Source organism: Budorcas taxicolor, chromosome 19 (genome assembly GCF_023091745.1).
Source record: "Budorcas taxicolor isolate Tak-1 chromosome 19, Takin1.1, whole genome shotgun sequence".
Lineage (NCBI taxonomy): Eukaryota > Metazoa > Chordata > Mammalia > Artiodactyla > Bovidae > Budorcas > Budorcas taxicolor.
In genome coordinates this window covers 21,183,204-21,197,054 of record NC_068928.1, presented here as the reverse complement: position 1 = coordinate 21,197,054, position 13,851 = coordinate 21,183,204, and the positions used below count along the sequence as shown (strand labels likewise).

General features: G+C 36.5%; 1 protein-coding gene across 3 annotated transcripts in view; it reads right to left on the bottom strand.

The window, feature by feature from the left end:
• Positions 1 to 13,851, bottom strand: part of NSRP1 (nuclear speckle splicing regulatory protein 1) — a 41,506-nt gene that overhangs the window by 20,516 nt on the left and 7,139 nt on the right. The gene's annotated exons all lie outside the window — the stretch shown is intronic.

The window sequence follows — 13,851 nt, the reverse complement described above, 5'->3', positions numbered from 1 at the left end:
TGCATCAGACAAAAATCAACAGAGTGAGAAGGTAACCCAATGAACAGAAGAAAAAGTAATTTATCTAATAACCAGAATACATTCCTACAACTTAACTTAATAATGGGCAGAAGGACCTCAACAGAGACTTCTCCAAAACAGATCTACACATGAGCAATAAGCACATGAAAGATGCTCCACATCTTCAATTATTAGGGAAATGCAAATTAAAAGCACAATTATTAGGGAAATGCAAATCAAAAACACAATTAGGTATTACCTCACTACATGAGAGTGAAATGAAGTGTTAGTCACTCAGTCTGTCTGACTCTTTCCGACCCCATGGACTGTAGCCCAGCAGGCTCCTCAGTCCATGCAATTTTCCAGGCAAGAATACTGGAATGGGTTGCCATTCCCTTCTCCAGGGGACCTTCCTGACCCAGGGATCACACCTGGGTCTCCTGCATTGCAAGTAGATTCTTTACCATATGAGCCACCAGGGAAGCCCAATCCCTGAGAATAGCTATTATAAAAAAAAAGAAAAGTCAATAGTAACTATTGAAAGTTTTGGAAAGGATGTGGAGAAACTGGAACCACTGTTCACTGCTGGCAGAAATGTAAAATGGTGCAGCCACTGTGGAAAACAATGTGGTACCTCAAAAATATAATTACCATATGATCCAACAATTCCACTTGGGTATATACACAAAAGAACTAAAAGCAGGACTCAAAAGACACTTGGACACAAACATCATAGTAGCATTACTCACAACACGCAAAAGCTGGAAAAAACCCAAGTGTCCACGACAGATGAATGGATAAACAAAATGTGATACAGACACAAAACGGAATGCTATGCAGCCTTAAAAAGAAAGGAAATTCTGACATGGATGAAACTTGAGGACATTATGCTAAGTGAAAAGTGAAGTGAAAGTTGCTCAGTCATGTCCAACTCTTTGCGATCCCATGGGTCATACAGGCCATGGAATTCTCCAGGCCAGAATACTGGAGTGGGCAGCCATTCCCTTCTCCAGGGAATCTTCCTAACTTAGGGAACGGACCCAGGTCTCCCACATTGCAAGCTGATTCTTTACCAGTTCAGCTACAAAGGAAGCCCAAGAATACTGGAGCAGGTAGCCTATCCCTTCTTCAGGGGATCTTCCTGACCCAGGAATCGAACTGGGGTCTCCTGCACTGCAGGCAGATTGTTTACCAACTGAGCTATCAGGGAAGCCCATGCTAAGTAAAGTCGGTCATAAAAAGACAAATACCGTATGAGTCTTCTCCAACACCACAGTTCAAAAGCAGTAATTCTTCAGTGCTCAGCTTTCCTCACAGTCCAACTATCACATCCATACATGACCACTGGAAAAGCCATAGCCTTGACTAGACGGACCTTTGCTGGCAAAGTAATGTCTCTGCTTTTTAATATGCTATCTAGGTTGGTCATAACTTTCCTTCCAAGGAGTAAGTGTCCTTTAATTTCATGGCTGCAATCAGCATCTGCAGTGATTTTGGAGCCCAAAAAAATAAAGTCTGACACTGTTTCCACTGTTTCCCCATCTATTTCCCATGAAGTGATGGGACCGGATGCCATGATCTTCGTTTTCTGAATGTTGAGCTTTAAGCCAACTTTTTCACTCTCCTCTTTCACTTTCATCAAGAGGCTTTTTAGCTCCTCTTCACTTTCTGCCATAAGGGTGGTGTCATCTGCGTATCTAAGGTGACTGATATTTCTCCCGGCAATTTTGATTCCAGCTTGTGCTTCTTCCAGCCCAGCGTTTCTCATGATGTACTCTGTATAGAAGTTAAATAAGCAGGGTGACAATATACAGCCTTGATGTACTCCTTTTCCTATTTGGTACCAGTCTGTTGTTCCATGTCCAGTTCTAACTGTTGCTTCCTGACCTGCATATAGGTTTCTCAAGAGGCAGGTTAGGTGGTCTGGTATTCCCATCTCTTTCAGAACTTTCCACAGTTCATTGTGATCCACAGAGTCAAAGGCTTTGGCATAGTCAATAAAGCAGAAATAGATGTTTTTCTGGAACTCTCTTGCTTTTTCCATGATCCAGTGATTTTGGCAGTTTGATCCCTGGTTCCTCTGCCTTTTCTAAAACCAGCTTGAACATCTGGACGTTCATGGTTCAGAGAGTTACTGACAAACTTTCACTAATTTATTCTGCATCAACAAAGAACATGAAGATCTCATGGCTTACAACACAAAGGTTTATTTCTTGCTCATACTACATTGCCCACTATGAATGGCTATAGGTCCACACTGTCTTCATTCCAGGACTGAGACTGAAAGTACAGTCCCTATCTGCAACATGCTGCTCAGATGGCAGACAGGAAAAAAAGGAATGACTGAATCAGATGACTCTCAAAAGCTTCTGCTCAGATATAGCTTATCACTTCCATTCACATTCTACACTGGTCAAAACAAGTCTCATGAATAAGCCAAGGGTCAGGAAAGATACTCTCCTGCAGGGAGGGTCATCTGATGGGAGGACTCTATAGAGATGGACCCAGTTAGAGAGGGCTACCCAATAATTGTAAACGTAACTTGGGGATGACCAATCTGCAGCAAAGGGCAACTCCCTGAAAAAAAGGTATTTACCATGAACCTAGAGCAAAAATAACTATTGCTATATATCAACAATAAATGCTTAGAAAATTAATAAATGTAATAATAAATTTAGAAGATCTCAATCAAACATATGAGCTATGAAGCCAATTAACTATGTTATCTTCTTAGACAAACTGCTTGTTTCTTCCACTGTGAAGATAATGAAAATCTATTTCATTGATTCTAAAAACAGGTTTTTTTCACACTTTAACCTCTCAGAAACTGATGACTTCTTGAAAGAACAGCTGTTTCCCAGGAAGCAATAATGTAGTATATGAAAATTTTTCATTGACACTTTCTGATAACATCAAGAAAGCATTAAAATATCTTACACTTGATAAAATATGGTAATATTTAGTGTTACTGTGATGATCACATGAACTAATTCATATAAAACAGCACTACTTAATATACAGCAAGCTCTCAATAAATATTAATTTTCTTATTCTTTGTCCTACTATATTTAATCAGATATATATTTATCAACTCACTCCAGTATATATTTTGATTATATATAATCAAAACAGATTATAATGCTAGAGCAACTGAAATAAAAAGGCACTGATGCAGGATTAGAGAAAGAAACAAAATGGAACAGAATAGTCAGGGATACAGACCCACAAATTTATAGAAATTTAATATATAATAAACAAATCATTATGTATTAGAGAGGACAGCACATAATGGTAGTTCTCATCGTATCATACTCAATACCCTCCTTTTATAGGAGGTATTTGTAAATGTCCCTTGTGTGTTTTAGTCGCTCAGTCCTGTCCAATTCTTTGCAATCCCATGTACTGTAGTCTGCCAGGCTCCTCTGTCCATGGAATTCTCCAGGCAAGAATACTGGAGTGGGTAGCCATGCCCTTCTTCAGGGGAGCTTCCTGACCCAGGGATTGAACCCACGTCTCCTGAATTGCAGGTGGACTCTTTACAGTCTGAGCCACCAGGGAAGCAAATGCCCTTAATCATTCTGAAAATGGATAATCTAAACTCTATACACAATTTTTAAAAGCTATACACACACACACTTCTTTCTAACTCAGTTTTGGATACACAAACAGGTACATCCTTACAGAACTATAAAGAATAAAGAGAAATTAATATATAAAATAATAATATGTAAACATGTAACCACATTAGAAAACAGTAATTTGTCAAATGCTTCTACCAGGTGGAATCAATGTAATCACCATTAATGCTATGGACACAAATGCTAACTTGAATTGGTGACTCAAACACTACAAGTGACACTGTGGACGGGGACATGAGTTTCTTACATGGGAGACTCTTGGTGAAGTTCTAAACAGACAAGTGTACAATCTTCACTCTACAGAACAGTTAAAAGCAGAGGAAGGACTTCCCTGATGGCGCAGCACCAATACAGACGACATGGGTTTGATCCCTGGTCCAGGAAGACCTCACATGCTGTGGCAAACTAAGCCTGTGTGCTACGACTACTGAGCCCACACCCTAGAGAGCCTATGAGCTGCAACTACAGAGCCCATGTGCTGCAACTAATGAAGGCCATGTGCCTAGAGTGTGATGCAACAAGAGAAGCAAGTCAGTGCAACGAGAAGCCCTTGCACAGCAACACAGAATAGACCCTACTCCCAGAGTAGACCCTGCTTCCTTGCAACTAGAAGAAATCCCACACAAAGCAAAGACGACCCATCACAGCCAAAAATAAATAAAGAAATAAAATCACCAAAAAAAGAATTTTAGCCTACATTTTGCCACATATAAATAATACTTTTTAAAAACTATTGAAATTTTCATTCTATTAAAAACTTTTATTAATAAAAACAAAATGCACAAAACACATTTTGTGTTTATGTGTAAAAAGAACAAGTCCAAGGCTCACAAAATTATAGTTTTTCATCTGTATACATCTTCAGAGGGATTTCATCTATATGGATGGGGGTAACAAAATACAGAATATTTACAATCCCTGGGCCACATCAAAACTTGCTGTCAATAATACACTCAATAACTGTGGTAAGTAAAAGTTATAAAAGTCACTTTATAAGTTTCTTAATGCCTCTCTTGAAGTGTTGAAAACCCTTGGAATAAGACTGTTCAAAAAAATTGGACAAATAGATATCCATCTTGTTGAAAATTAATAGACTCATCTCCCCAATATATTCCTAAACCACAAGAAAGCAAAGCTGTATAATTTCACATGATAAAAACTGCAACTCAACTGTAAGCTACTTGTGTTCCTGTTCCAACCAGTAAATAAATCAACTCTTGAAGTCTCTGAGCTCTGCCAATTTTCCAACTAACCCCTTTTCCGTTGCGTCGCTCAAACTTTTAAAATTCCATTACCAACAAACTTCCTCTCAGAAGGAGTAATAATCATTTTTAAAAGCACAGACTTTGGATAAGGCAGATCACCTCAGTTCAGTTACTCAGTTGTGTCTGACTCTTTGTGACCCCACAGACTGCAGCATGCTTCCCTGTCCATCACCAACTCCCGGAGTTTGCTCAAATTCATGTCCATCACGTCGGTGATGCCATCCAACCATCTCATCCTCTGTTGTCTCCTTCTCCTCCTGCCTTCAATCTTTCCCAGCATCAGGGTCTTTTCCAATCAGTCAGTTCTTCCCATCAGGCGGCCAAAGTATTGGAGCTTCAGCGTTAGTCCTTCCAATGAATATTCAGGACTGATTTTCTTTCGGATCAATTGGCTTGATCTCCTTGCTGTCCAAGGGACTCCCGAGAGTCTTCTCCAACACCACAGTTCAAAAGCACTGAATCTTTGGTGCTCAGCTTTATAGCCCCAACTCTCACATCCACACATGACTACTAGAAAAACCATAGCTTTGACTAGATGGACCTTTGTCAGCCAAGTAATGTCTCTGCTTTTTAATATGCTGTCTAGATTGGTCATAGCTTTTCTTCCAAGAAGCGTCTTTTAATTTCCTGGCTGCACTCACCATCTGCAGTGATTCTGAAGCCCCCCAAAACAAAGTCTCTCACTGTTTCCATTGTTTCCCCATCTATTTGCCATGAAGTCTTGGAACCGGGTGCCATGATCTTAGTTTTAAGAATGTTGAGTTTTAAGTCAACTTTTTCACTCTCCTCTTTCACTTCCATCAAGAGGCTCTTCAGTTGTTCTTCACTTTCTGCCATAAGGGTAGTGTCATCTGCATATCTAAGGTTACTGATGTTTCTCCTGGCAATTTTGATTCCAGCTTCTGCTTCATGCAGCCCAGCATTTCACATCCGGCAGATCTTCTGAGGTCAAAATCTAGCTCCATTACCTAACTACTGTGTGTGTGACCCAGGTCAATTTACTTAACTTCTTGACACCTTAGATTCTTTAGCATAAAATCTCCCTTTTCCTTTAGCTTCTTTCCTTTTAAACATGCACAAATCATCTCCATCTAAGACAACAACAAAAAGGAAATTTCCACCAACTCTACCATTATCCCTTCTATCATCTCCATTTCCTTCTTGCTTTTCCCAATCAAACTCTTTCAAAATAAGACCATTAATTTAAAAAGTTAATGATCACGTAACAGGAAAGAAAGGATGGAAAAGGAGACTGAAGAATGAACTAAGAAAAAATATGAAGACTAAAACAGACTATTAACAACCACTAAAACTAACAAATTAGAAACAAGACAGAAAAAAGGTAACTAAAATACTTGATGCAAAAAAAAGACAAAGATTGATACTTGTTTAACTCTCTTTAATATCTGTTTAACTCTCTCATCTCACCGGACTCCACTTTCTCTTGGTCCTCATTATCTTCTTAAACTAATAAGTAATTTACTAATCTGTTAACCATTTATCACCTCTTCTCTTCCCAGTAGAATGTAAACTCCAAAAGGGCAGTGGCTTTGCTGTGTTTCATTGGGACAGAGCAGGAATCACTAAATATTTGAATGAACTAATGAATGCATGATGATATGGAAAACAGAGATGATCCTTCAAAGAGATAAAAAGCAAATGGATCAGAAAAAGTATTGACGTGATGAAAATAAAATTCTATGACAAGAAATAGTTAAATATTTCAGGTAAAAAGTAACAATGTATTCCAGGGAAAGTAATTCAAACTTATTTGTACCAAAACACACAGAACTTAAAGGATATAAAGAAAATAGTCACCAGCTGTCCAAGCCAATAAGAAAGTAATTCATTGGAAGTGGGATAAAATAACTACACTACTGTACTTTCTAATAAAAACATCCAGTCCCAGAGAAAATGACTAAAGTCTACAAAGTTTTGAAATAAACTGTTATTAGAGAGATAGTAACCATTCAGGTTATTTAGGTGATAAAAACAACAATCAATCATTCCTTAACAATTAAGAATTTAGGAAATAATGCCCCAAGAGAATATGTTGAAAAACTACTCCATAAGGAAATTATGCAAAAGACCTCAGAAATGGAAATCACTGGTTAAAGAACTACTAGAGTGCACTGAATTAAATTAAAAAACCAAGGAATTTCAAAATACAGAAATACAAGAAATGATTTAACTTTAAAACATTAATATAAATTCATATTGATGCTAAAAAATTAAAGTTTAATACTTTTAGGATAAAAATTATTAGTGAACTAAAAATAGTATCCAAAACTTAAAGCAAAAATCACATTTGAGAAATTTCATAAGCAATTTCCATTAAAGTCAGGAATGTAACAAAGTTTCTATCATTGCTTCTATTTATCTCTATATTGTAGTTTTCAGGCAATATAATAAAACACTCATAATCACATAGCAAAACAAGAAATATGAGGTAAAAGAACTAAAAAGAGACAAAATTATCCTTGTTTACAGACAATATGATTGTCTACAAAGGAAATACAAAAGAATCATCAAACTATTAGAACTATATTTACTAAAATTAAATCAACAATAACAAAAAACAGAAGCTTTTATAATAAATTAGAAAAAGTTTCCTTATACAATAACAGGGCTATAAGGTACCTACAAATAAATCTAACAAAAGATGGATGTCACCTTTACAGAAAAAAATGATAAAATTGTACTAAAGGATATATACAACACCTGAATAAAGAAATATGCCATTTCCATATATGAAAAGAGTAAAATACTAAAATATCAATTCTCTTCTAAACTAAACTATATATTCAATGCAATTCCAATCAAAATCTCTATAATTTTTTTTATTATGAAACTGTGGTGTTAGTCGCTCAGTGGCGTTTGACTCTTTGTGATCCCATGGACTGTGTAGCCCATCAGGTTCCTCTGCCCATGGGATTCCTCACACAAGAATACTGGAGTTGCCATTCCCTTCTCCAGGGGATCTTCCCAACCCAGGAATCGAACCCAAGTCTCCAACATTGCAGGCAGATACTTTACCATCTGAGCCATCTGGGAAGCCTGCTATAAAATGGAAGGTGACACAAAAACCCACTTAAATGACTGAAGGCAATTTTAAATAAGGAAAGAGCAATAGAGTGAAGAACAACTGAGGAAAAGAGAATGCAAGACAATGCATGACTTTGTAGGACAAAAATGAACATTTTGGTCTCTAAGAGCAATGGGAAATGAATAGTGATTTTTAAACAAGTAAGATGACTGTCTAAAGTGTGCAAAAAATGCATCGGAGAGGCTTAACAGACAACCTGGAATGTCACTGAAAATGGCTGAGTATAGACCTGACAAACATTCTCTTCTCCAAAAGAGCATAAAAACATTGGCCAAAAAAAGTTAGGATCAGCTTTTTTAGAACTCTGGAAATTAACCAACAGCTTAACAGCAGTCCAGGGAACATCTATCCAAGAACAGCTGAATCTTGGTAAGAACTCTATGGTGTTTTAACTTACCCTATTTCCATCACCCCTGCCCTAGTACCATGGTGGCCTAAAAACAAGAGACCACAATCATAGCAGAAAAATCAGCAGTCTGGCAGCCACTACAGAGGGCAAATGAGGTTCTTTCAAAACCCTATCCAAGAGAATTATTGGAACTGTCTGATGGTCCCTGGAAGACGCCACTCAGAAGGCTGTTTTTATTTGACTTGACAAGAGTTGCTGTTGTAAAACAGCCTTTTCCCTGGAGGTATCTGTCAAAAACAATCAAAGACAACTGTTGAACATCAGGGTAGCCTGAGGCAGTGGGTAACAGTTTTAATAGTTGGGGAAAACAATAGGCTATGGTTAAGCAAAAAGCTTAAAGCAGAACAGAAAGTCCACTGGGACTTTGAAATCTCCAAAATGTTTCTGGGGATCATGAAAACCACATGCACACACAGACCTTTGTGCAAGATCAGGAAAGACCTGAGAAGGTCCTAAACTCTCAAGACTGATCTTGAGGACTGACATGAGGCTCTGTACAAGCAGAAGTGAAGGCTAAGGCAAAGTTGTAAAATGCCTGGTTATGTACTGAAGACATATGCCAACATGCACACAAAGCCTCTTGGCAGACTGGAGACCTATTAGTTACAGGTGTTTAAGGAAGTCTGTCAGGTCATTAGTTGACCACTAAAGTAACCAAGCAGACTTTGGTGGCCACACACGACAAACATAGACTCAAAGAATTAGTTCAGATAATCACTAAACAAAAAAAGCAAAACAATCAACAAACAAACAACAAACCTTGGGAACAGGGGCAGCTCTGATTGCAGAGCTGCCATTTTCTATTATTCTAAATTTTCAATTTTCAACCCCAAATTATGAGACATATACATAAATAAGAGAGTACGATTCACGCACAGAATAAAAGCCTTCAATGAACTAAAGGAAACTATGTCTAAAGAACTAAAGTATGAAGAAGTGAAAGTGAAAGTCGCTCAGTCGTGTCCAACTCTTTGTGACCCCATGGACTATACAGTCCATGGAATTCTCCAGGCCAGAATGTCTCACCAAATAGAGAATAACAATTAAAAAAAAATTACTTTAAAGCAAAGAAACAAACCAAACCAACCTCAGGAGTTGAAAAATACAACAGTGCTTCTGAATTATATTTCAGACCAAAGAAGATAGGGAAAAAAAAAAAAACCCTCAGCCATGTGTCAACATAATTTGGCAAAAAACTCAATAGATTTAACCAGAGATTCACAAAATAACTTTACATCTAAGAGAATTCATGATTAATACTACCATTTCTTTCCTAGAAAAGAACAAAAATTTCTACTTCACTCATCTTAACCTGGATTAGTTTAGCCACTTCCATAACGCTCTTATCCTACTGGAGGATAAAATAAGGAGAACAGAGTTCTCTTGCTGCAGCTCCCACTCCTAACAAAATTATATCATTTAAAGTTGCCCTTTGCTCTCTTCTTGCATTTCCTTATGTTTCTATTTCACTCATGGATAACAGGTTAAAAAATGAATTCTTGGGAAAATTACACATTTACTTAAAAATCTTTGTTTATACTGTTATTATGTATTAATATATTCAGTATCATGAATTTCTCAGAATTCAGTTTAATAGCAACTGATAAAAATGAAAAAAATTCTTAGCCATCATTAAAATAACCCCAATTTCCTGCCATTTTCACAAATAATATGCTTTGTCATGTCTATACAACTCATTTTATTTGAACTATACTAGACTACCTCCAGAGAAATAGGAAATTTCAAGACTGATAAACAGTGAAAAATGCAATTATAATGTTCAGAGATTAAATTTTTAACTTTTTTTTAGCATCAGCAAGCCAAACAGCCTTCCAACTAAAATAAATTCATTTTTCATTAAGAAAAACAGACCTATGAAGACTACTTATTCAAGAAAGTGTTTTTAAAATATTGGAATTAAAGTGATGAAAGACAAATAGGCATAACTCCCAGACTTCAGAATGTATATATATATATATATTCCACATCTATTTAGATAATGTCCAAAGAAGACATTCAGATGGCTGGTAGGCACACAGAAAGATGCTCAATGGTGCTAATTATTAGAGAAATGCAAATCAGAACTACAACGAGGTACCACCTCACACCAATTAGAATGCCCATCATTACAAAGTCTGTAAGTAACAAGTGTTGTAGAGGGAAAAGGAAACCTTTCTCACACCTTTGGTGGGAAAACAGTATGGAGATGCCTCAAAAAACTAAAAGCAGAGTTGCCATATGATCCAGCAATCCCACCCCTTTGCACATACTCAGACAAAATAACAATTCAAAAAGATACAAGCACCTCTATGTTCACAGCAGCACTATTTACAATAGGCAAGACATGGAAACAACCACAATGTTCACCAACATTGGTGATGGGATGGATAAAGAAGATGTGGAATACACCCACATGCACACACACACACAGGACTACTACTCACCCATGGAAGAAAATGATGAATGGATAAAGAAGACATGGAACACACACACACACTGGAACACTACTCACCCATGGAAGATGTGGAATACACACACACACACAGAGGAATACTACTCACCCATGGAAGATCACCACACACACAAACACACACAAAGAGGAATGCTATCACTCATGGAAGAAAATGATGAATGGATAAAGATGTGGAATACACACACATGCACACACACACGGGAATACTACTCACCCACAGAAGAAAATGATGAATGGATAGATATGGAACACACACACACTCAAACACTACTCACCCATGGAAGATGTGGAATACACACACAAACACCACACCACACACACACATACACACACACACACACACACAGAGGAATACTACTCATCCATGGAAGAAAATGAAATAATGCCATTTGCAGCAACATGAATGGACCTAGAGCTTATCATACTAGGCAAAGTCAGAAAGATAAATACCATGTAACATCACTTATATGGGAATCTAAAATACAATACAAATCAACATATCTACAAGACAAAAATGGGCTCACAGATATAAAAAGTGGTTGCCTAGAGGAAGGAGGAGGGGAGGAAAAGAATATGAGTTTGGAATTAGTAGAGACAAACATACAGAATGGATAACCAACAATGTATAGCACAGTATCCTGTGACAAAGCATAATGGAAAAGAATATGAAAAAGAATATACGTGTGTGTGTGTGTGTGTGTGTGTATAATTGAGGCACTTTGTTGGACAGAAGAAATTAACACAACAATGTAAATCAACTATAGAAAGTGAAAAGTGAAAGTGAAGTTGCTCAGTCGTGTCCGACTCTTTGCGACCCGTGGACTGTAACCCACCAGGCTCCTCCATCCATGGGATTCTCCCAGCAAGAATACTGGAGTGGACTGCCATATAATTGAGCCACTTTGTTGGACAGAAGAAATGAACACAACATTGTAAATCAATGATACTTCAATGCAATTTTTAAAAAAGGAAGTAGTGAAAGCAATGAAAACATGTCATGTAATCCAGTAAATTGCAAATATTTCTAACTTTGGGAATATACAACTATGAAAGTGAAAGTATTAGTCATTTAGTCATGTCTGACTCTTTGCAACCCCATGGTCTTCTCCAGGCAAGAATATTGGAATGGGCTACTATTCCCTTCTCTGGGGATCTTTCTGAGCCAGGGATTGAACCTGGGTCTCCTGTATTGCAGACAGATTCTCTACCATCTGAGCTACCAAGGAAGCCCATACAACCATAGTCACATTTTTTTTTTTAAAGCACTGATTTCCTTCTGTTCTCAAAAATTTTAACAGTGGAATGAACACAATTTTGAAAAAAAGAAAAAAGCTCATACTATCACTAAAAAATCCCCTCAGATCAATTTTCACTTATTTTCTACTTATCTATGCATACAGTTTTCTACAACCACATATACATATTCAATTTTATATTCTACTTATTTCATGCTTTTAAATGGTTCCAGTACTCTCTCTTATTATGCTTTCTCAGATTAAATGTTATTTCCTTTCATATTTTAATATGATTTGGAAGCTAAGTATCTTACAGAAAATTCTTAAAGTCCGGCATAAATTTTTCTCAAAAAATATTTTTCAACAGGAAAATACAGAAAAGCATATATCACTCATAAATGCACTGAAGACTACTATTAATTCTGAAATGATTTATTTACTTTTTTCCTTTCATTTTATTTATAATAATTTTGTACAGACATTGTACCTCACTTTACTTAGCCATGCTTTCACTGTTGAAAGCTGGACTGGTTCTAAGTTTCTACTATCATAAACAACTCTGAAATAAAGACTTCTGTGTATCTATAAATCTTTAATACAAATTTCTGACCATGTCCTCAGGAGAGAATTTTAGAAAGGAAAATACTGGCACAGCTTCCACCTTCTGACTGATACAGTGGGTTAAACATACCTGACCCTTAAAGGATTGATACAAATTGCCAAATTGTTTTCTGAAAGGGGTACTGATTTACATCAACAAAATTTTGAATTTTTAAATTTCCCATTTCATCAAAACTTTGCCATATCATTTTCAAAAGTATTATCTATATTAGTTTCTTTAAAAGGCATCTTACTGCTGCCCTTATTTACCCTTCTTAGATATAGCAAGATTAAGTATTTTTATTGCTTATTAGATATTTCTATTTCTTCTATACCTTATGTTTTCCAGTTTTCTCTGGGGGTTCTGGTGTTTTTCTTAGTTTTTATAACTGCTTTATATCTTATGAAAATGAAAGCTTAACCTATAAAAGGACTACCTGGCTTCTGAGTATTCAAAGTGCAATTATTATCATCCACCATTTATCTGACATGTTTGGTAAATATTAAAAAAAAACTAAATAAACTTTAGTTATCTGTTTTAAATTAATACTTTCTTTAAAGAGATGCAGAAGTTTTTATCTTTATCCAACAGCAACAATTCTCAGGTGGTATGAATCATACCTCTTCATGGCATATGAGTTATATTGCAAAACTGGATCTCACGAGAATATCATTATCTAGAAATAAGTATTTCAATTGCCAAGACTAAAAGGAAAATTCGTTATATTCTGCGAAATGAGCAAGCATTTATCACAGAAATATCTAAGAAGAAGTTTCATGTTTTAACTTGTCATGCAACATCTATTTTAGTCACTGACCACTTTAAAACACTTGTGAAATACTTGTTGTCAGAAGTACTTTGGATAATTGTATACAGTAGTGGACAGCAAGCACAGCTAAATTTCAGCTACGCGCCCCCCCACTTTGTAAATAAAGTTTTATTAGAACACATTAGTCATGCTCATTCATTTACATGTTATCTAATGGCTACTCTCACACTGTGAAAGCAAATTTGAGCACTTAGCTTGCAAAACCTAAAGTGTCTACTATCTGGCTCTCTACAACACAGCTAAAACATCTGAGTAAATAACTTTACTCATTCTTTGAAGTCAGCACAGATAGATC